The sequence below is a fragment of the Octopus bimaculoides genome, chromosome 10 (assembly GCF_046866305.1).
Source record: "Octopus bimaculoides isolate indiv1 chromosome 10, ASM4686630v1, whole genome shotgun sequence".
NCBI classification, from domain to species: Eukaryota; Metazoa; Mollusca; class Cephalopoda; order Octopoda; family Octopodidae; genus Octopus; species Octopus bimaculoides.
Window position 1 is genome coordinate 78,252,025 of NC_142937.1, and position 7,851 is coordinate 78,259,875.

Below are 7,851 nucleotides of genomic sequence, written 5' to 3' on the forward strand. Positions count from 1 at the left end.
AATATCCGCTCTTTTTAAGTTATAATGTACATATCTAGGATTACATTACCCAAAGAGTTTTTCATGAGGCCGGCAACATTTAGCTGCTGTTTTAAACAGGTCAAAGACCGAGCAGAGGGCTCCTCGTTGATTAGAATATTTTTAGTTGAAGGTAGAGTCTAAAAGATGAATGTATCCTATCCTAATAATCTATTGGTAGTAACCCAGATTGTGATCGGTATAAGATCATGACCAATGTCCTTCGTTTTCTGACTGAATAAAAATATACCAATATTAATTAATAATGTACCTTCATTACGTAATTATAGAATTAATCATGTTCATTCTTAATGAAACAGCCGTTGAAAGAAATCAAATAGTATCTTTGAAATTTATGCTTTTTCATTTTTCGGTCTAAATATATGTTGCCCTTAACGATGAATCTAGCTGATCTCTCTCTCAAACACACACACACACACACGCACACACACACACACACACACACACACACACACACACACACACACACACACACACGTGCGCGCGCAAGCTGGATTTACTACAATGTTATATCGAGCTGAAGTTTAAAGGCCTATATAGTACTTACGGAACTTCAGATAGAGAGATTAAGTGGAGAGTGATCTAACGGAGCAATAATAATAATAATAATAATAATAATAATAATAATAATAATAATAACAATAATAATAATAATAATAATAATAATAATAATAATAACAACTAGATAAGCAATAATAACTAGATAAGGAAATAGCCACAACTGGGAATGCGATATTGAGCTGCAGGTTACCAGAAGTCGCTTTCCACTCCTTAGCGCCTGCAATATAGATGAATTGCCATATGAAATATCATGCAGAATGGTTGAAACTACTGAACTGAAAGAATCATATAAATACACTCCTATAACATTCATACATACATAGATATGTACATATACGAGAGCATATGTAGACATATGCACTCGTAAAGGCATACTCGCACATGCATTCGTGTATATACAAACGCATATATGTGAACACGTTCGCAAGCACAAGCACCCACATACGTCCGCATGAATATCTATGCACACATATATAAGGACAACCACGTATCCATAGACACATGCGGAAACATACACAGATAGGCATGTACATACAAATGCACACAAATACATGCACATGTATACACACTCACACGCACGCACGTCCACTCACAAACACACACGTTCGTACGTACATGCACACGCTCGTACGCACATAAACATATGCATACTTACAAGCACAAAAATACAGATTAACACATAAATGCACAACCCGACACATATACACATACACGTACACATACACACGCATATACACACAAAACCGGTATATTTCTATCGATAATCTTATCCGTATCGTATCAGATTTTCCAGAGTAAATATAAAAGCTAATATTAATTAGTATCGAGTGTATAATATGTGACGAAACACAGAAACAACTATTTTGTTTGGCATTATGCCTGGTCTGGAAAATTCTTTTTATTTAACAGTAAGAGTAGGGGCCACTTATGCCCTGTTTAAGCCTTCTGTCTCATGGTAGGATCGATGATACGAGTGATGTCCAGCTTGAAATATTCTGTATGTGGACGTCTACAATAAAATGTATAATATAATATAATATAATATAATATAATATAATATAATAAATGAGTGGCTGTGTGGTAAGTAGCTTGCTACCAACCACATGGTTCCGGGTTCAGGGCCACTGCGTGGCACCTTGGGCAAGTGTCTTCTATTATAGCCTCGGGCCAACCAAAGCCTTGTGAGTGGATTTGGTAGACGGAAACTGAAAGAAGCCCGTCGTATATATGTATATGTATATATATATATGTGTGTGTTTGTGTGCCTGTGTTTGTTTGCCTGTGTTTATCTCCCAACACCGCTTGACAACCGATGTTGGTGTATTCACGTCCCCGTCACTTAGCGGTTCGGCAAAAGAGACCGATAGAATAAGTACTAGGCTTCCAAAGAATAAGTCCTGGGGTCGATTTGCCCGACTAAAGGCGGTGCTCCAGCATGGCCGCAGTCAAATGACTGAAACAAGTAAAAGAGAATAAAAGAGAATAATATAATAACGCGGCGAGAAGCCAGAATTGTTAGCACGCCAGGCAAAATGCTTAGCAACATTTCGTCCGTCCTTACGTTCTGAGTTCAAATTCCATCAAGGTCGTGTTTGCCTTTCATCCTTTCGGGGTCGATGAAATAAGAAACAGAAGAGCCCTGAGGTCGCTGCAATCGACTTATCTCTTTTCTGAAATTGCCGGTCTTGTGCCAAAATTTGAATTAGTATTATCGATCTGGTTTGCTCTGGTACATTTTGTAAGAGCGGACAGCAGCCTGCTGCCAGAGGTTTCACAGGGTCTCTTTCCGAACATTATAAGATTTGGTACTTGGTTGATAATTATCGTAGGAGACATTCAACAACCAAGTACCAATCTCAAGATCCTAGCTGTCCCCAGCAGTGCAGTTGTTTGGGCTTGCTCTGCTCTCATGTCAATTCTGATCTCTCTGACATATTTCTCGAACTTGGTTGTTAGTGCTCCGAGTGCCTCTACAACTACTGGAATGACAGACACTCTCCTCATAGTCCACATTCTTGCACGTTCGTCTTTTAGTAGTCTGTACTTACAATCTTTTCTAATTCTTTGTCATTTATGCGTGCATCTCAAAGTATTGCAATATCTATAATCTTGGTTTCCTTTTTTCCCTATCTACCACAACAATATCTGGTCTCCGAGTCTTGATTAGGGGGTTTATTATTATTATTATTATTATTATTATTATTATTATTATTATTATTATTATTATCATTTCTAGCTCTGACTAAGAGCTGAACATATTCAGAGAGCTGCTTAATCATTTTATGTTAGAATATGATTCTAAATACATGTTTTGCACGCATTTTAATGTGCCTTGAGAAATAACATTTAAAGCCAGCCTTGGCAAGATTTGAACTTATTACTGAAAGTGACGTAACTTGAGTGCTACAAGGCATTTCGTTCGAGTCTTTTATCATTTCAATCACTCCAGCATGTTTGGAATTATGAAAAACTAAAAACCACTCGGAGCAATATTATAAGCACGCTACGTAGCACTACTCTACAGTTTCAAGCTTATACAATTCCACTTCGCTATACAAGTGAAACGCAAAGTTTGTCAAAAAGCTCATATATAGGTCAAACAAAAGTTTTACTGAGACATGGCAACATTTGTAGTTTCATGAAATAGTTGTATGCATATTGATCCTAGGTTTCTAACGATCACGTATTTCATGCCTTTAAAACTCAATTTGATATTTTTACACCAGAGGCCTGACCTTTGGCAGTGGTATAGCGGAATCATTAGTGTCGAACAATCTGTCTTGTTATGGCATTTTGCGTAGTTCAAAGCTTGCCGAAATCAGCTTTGCCATTTATCTTTCCAGGAGCGATCAAATAAAGTATTTGTTAATATTGATTTTTAATTTTTTGCACAAAGCCAGCAGTTTTTGGGGAGGGAGTAAGTCGATTACATCGACCTCAGTACTCAAAGTGGTACTTATTTTACGGAACCCGAAAGGATGAAAGGCAAAGTCGACTTGGCGGAATTTGAATTTAGAACGTAAAGACGAACGAAATGCCGCTAAGCACTACGCCCGGTGTGCTAACGATATAACAGTTTACTATTAGAAGCGATTTAATCGACTAATACTTCCTTCCAAATTTCTGGCCTTGATTCTGTGTTAGAAACTTATTATTATGCTAATAATTAATAAGCGACGAAAGCAGAGTATTAGCTCAGCAGCGCATTCTGTATATCTTACTTAACAACGGTATACTATAGAAAACCACAAAATTGCAGTCTTCGTCTTGAGGAAGCTTCTCATATAGACTTTTAGCGCTAAAAAGGAGAGGAGTGTATTACGACCAGACAAAAAGTGACCATCAGGGGTGATGGAATTGCTAAATTCGGATTTCTGTGTTCTTGCAGGTTACCTGTAGCAAGTATCCTATATCATCTCTTTGCTTGGAAAAGTTTAGCGTCTACTGATTATAGAAAAACGGTGTCGCAACTAATTGGCAGGTAGGGTAAAATTCGTTATTAGCGACGGAAGCAATACTGGTTCAGAATAGCACTCTGTATATCTTACTTAATGTGGATATAATATGGAAAACCACATCATTGTAGTATTTGCCGGGAGAAAAACTCTCATATAGACGTATAGTGCTAAAAAGTACAGACGATGGTCTTTTTAAAGTTAAAATTGTGTCTAAATATTGGTGTTAAGTTTTATTTCGTCAACGTTTGGATGAAACACAAATAAAATAAGAAAATATGGTGTGAAAATGTAGAAAAGAATTTGTGCAGTACAATCCTAGTCAAGATAATATACAACTCAACGGTGCGCTAGATAACATCCAAAGGTTTCCATAGTGGAATATCAAAACGCGGTTGAGTGTCTGGACAAAATGTCTTTGCCCTTGTCATGTACCTTCCCATTCAAATTTTAAAATCCTACCCAGGATCGACTTCGGATTTTCTAGTTTACAAGTTAACATCTCAAGGTTGACTCAATTGATTATAGATCTCCACACACTAGACATTTCTGGGTTAAAATTTGATATCAATATTTCATAATTAAAGTGTTTTGTAATAAAACCCATTCTACACTTCCTGCTCTCCTCCTCCTCCTCCTCCTCCTCCTTCTCCTCCTCCTCCTCCTCCTCATCATCATCAGATGCGACAGCTGCAAAAGCAGTAATGATCGTAGTAGAGTTTGTAGTAGTAGTAGTAGTAGTAAGGACAACAGAATCGTTAGAACATTGCACAAAAAGAGGTTTTGGTTTCGTTTCGGCTTTTACCTTCTTGGTTCAAATCTCACCGATTAAAATTTAAAATTTGCTTTTTATCCTCCCAGGGTCAACGAAAGTTACAACGAGAGTTCCATACTAACTTACAATTTCCCGAATTTGGGGCCATGTGTTTTTGTAAGCAACAACTTTTATATTACTGGTTTCGAATTTTGATACAAGGTCAGCAATTTTGGGGATGGGTTAAGTCGATTATATCGAATCCAGTGCTCGGCTGGTACTTATTGTATTGACCCCGAAAATGATGAAAAGCAAAGTTGACCTCAACAGAATTTGAACCCTGAACGTGAAGATGGAGAAATGACGCTAAGTATTTTGCCCGGTGCGCTAACGATTCTGCCAGCTCGCCACCTTTTGACTTTTGTTATTAAAAGAAATATACAGTAGACGAGCACAGGAGAGAATGATTAGCAGAGAGAATGATTAGCAGAGAGAATGATTAGAACGTCAGACAAAGACCTGGACATGTTGAATTCAGTACCTTTATTTTCTAAGTTTAATTCTTTCTTCTCCCAGGTGTCTGGGGAGATGCCAGAGGAGAAGGCCCTGCGGCACGATGAACGGCACCGATTGCTGAAGCTCGTAATGCCAACCATGGAGGAGAAACAACAAAGAGAATATTGAAAGAATACACGAGAGGCAGCACTTCTCCGTTGCTTTAAGTAGCTTCACTTGCAGCAGATGTCATCACTGCTGCAGATCAAGAGCCGGCCTTGTAGTTTACATGCGAACCTGACAGAGATGATTACTGAACAGAAGCAGTTAACGATGACTGCTCACTTCCCACGAAGGTCACATATCACTTTTGTTTGGGCGTACGACGTTAACATAATAGTATATTAATATTCGTTTAAAATTTTGGCAAAATGCCAGCAATTTCGAAGGAGGGGTAAGTCGATTCTGTCGACCCCAATGTTCAATTGGTACTTATTTTATCGATCCTGAAAAGATGAAAGGCAAAGTCGACCGCGGCGGAATTTGAACTTAGAACCTAAAGACGGACGAAATCCCGCTAAGTGTTTTGTCCGGCACGGTAACGATTCTGCCAGCTGGCAGCTGTAAATGGAGTGTAAATATTCCATCATCGCAAAATATATGGTTCTATGTCTTTATTAGAGATCGGTATAATGTTAAGGTGAATAAAAGGTACATGTACAAAACAGCAGGAAATGTTTGACTGTTAAAGACATCAGGTAATCTGCTGAGTGAAAATAACTGTGATAAGCTGTGCATGAGATACTAACAGAAGACACTCATCCTGGTGTGTGTATGTGGAGGGGAGATATTTGCCGCATGTTGTTAGTGTGGAGTATTTGTAATCCAGTAGGATGAGGTGGTCGTTTTGTTTTGCACACAACTACAAGAGATTCCCCAAACATGCATGTATACATATATACACACATACTTTCACTGATACATACACGCATATATATATATATATATATATATATATATATATATATATATATATATATACATACATACAGGTAAAAATATATAAGGAGTACGTTGCGTTACATAATATTTCAAGGAATTAATAAAAACATAACAAACGGAAAATTCGTAGTTAGTTCCTCATCAGTCAACGTCAAAATGATCATAACGGTTTCGCGCCTTTATCGTTGATACCGTTCCATCTTGTTGGCGCCAGTTGCAAAGGGTCACTGGAAATAGCTAACGAACGTACAGTGTAATGATGGAGGCAAACACGATAAACTAAAATATTATAATAATTATTCATATACAATGAAAACAAGCTGTATTCATGTAAATATATATTTATATATATATATGTGTGTGTGTGTGTGTGTGTGTGTGTGTGTGTGTGTGTGTGTGTATGTGTGTGTGTGTGTGTGTGTGTGCGTGCGTGTGATTATATACATGTATATATGCATATCATCCACATACTCTATATACTTATATCTTCTGTATGATTTAATTACAAAACAAATATTTTTTTCTGTATATCTCCTAATTATCTCTTTCTAATTCTTTTACCTGTCAGTTGATCCTAATTCCCCTAGGCAGACAAAGAGAGATAACTCGTTATTCTTGATTACAACCATTTTTTCTGAAAAAGTAGCGATTTAAAAAAAAAAACTACCTCATATTTTTACTTTTATTCACACAAATCTTTAAATTCTTCATAGAAGTAAGTACACTATAATTTGTTATTAATCTAATACTTTTTCTGCATAATAGTATGTATCTGTTAGTTCATATAAATGCTACAGAATAATAATAATGATAACAACTTTTCTCTAGCATAAGTAACGATAAATTTCTGTCCATAATCGGATGTAGAATTAGTATCTAGATATTTTATTTAACTAATATACCATCCACCATATATTGATCTCACCCAGTAAAGATAGAAATCTCTTTATGAGTGAACCATTCTAAATTCCTACTTTAGTATACAATATAGCCTAATTTTTCATAACCATAACTTTAGAATATTATAACCAATTATTATTTCTTATATTTTATATCCCAAATCACTTATGGCTTTTCTAGTTTCATTCAATTAAATAATTTGCCTCTATTTTATTCCCATTTCGTTATTTTTTCTCCCAGAAAAAATTCTTTTTCTCTATATTCTTATTTTTTTACCCTTCACTCTTCTCTTTAATTCATTCTATTTACTTAACGTCTTCACAATATCTTACCTTAATTTTTTAAATGATTACATAATGTCCTTCAATATTTATAACCGTCTATTTTTCAAATCCATCATAGTCTTTTAGCATGATTTGGTTAACTAATATCTCCTTTTACTACCCCTTTTAACGTTCAATCTTTTCTAACAACTTAACGTTTACATTACTTGGATATATGAATATGCGGCCCTCATCTATCTTATTTAGTACGCTTCTTACCACCAATTTGAATTCCTTTGAAAAAATATGTAAGCATTAGCCTTTTGTACTAGATAGGCTGCTCTGATGATATCTGGTTATACTGTGTCTCTTGCTTTTTTTA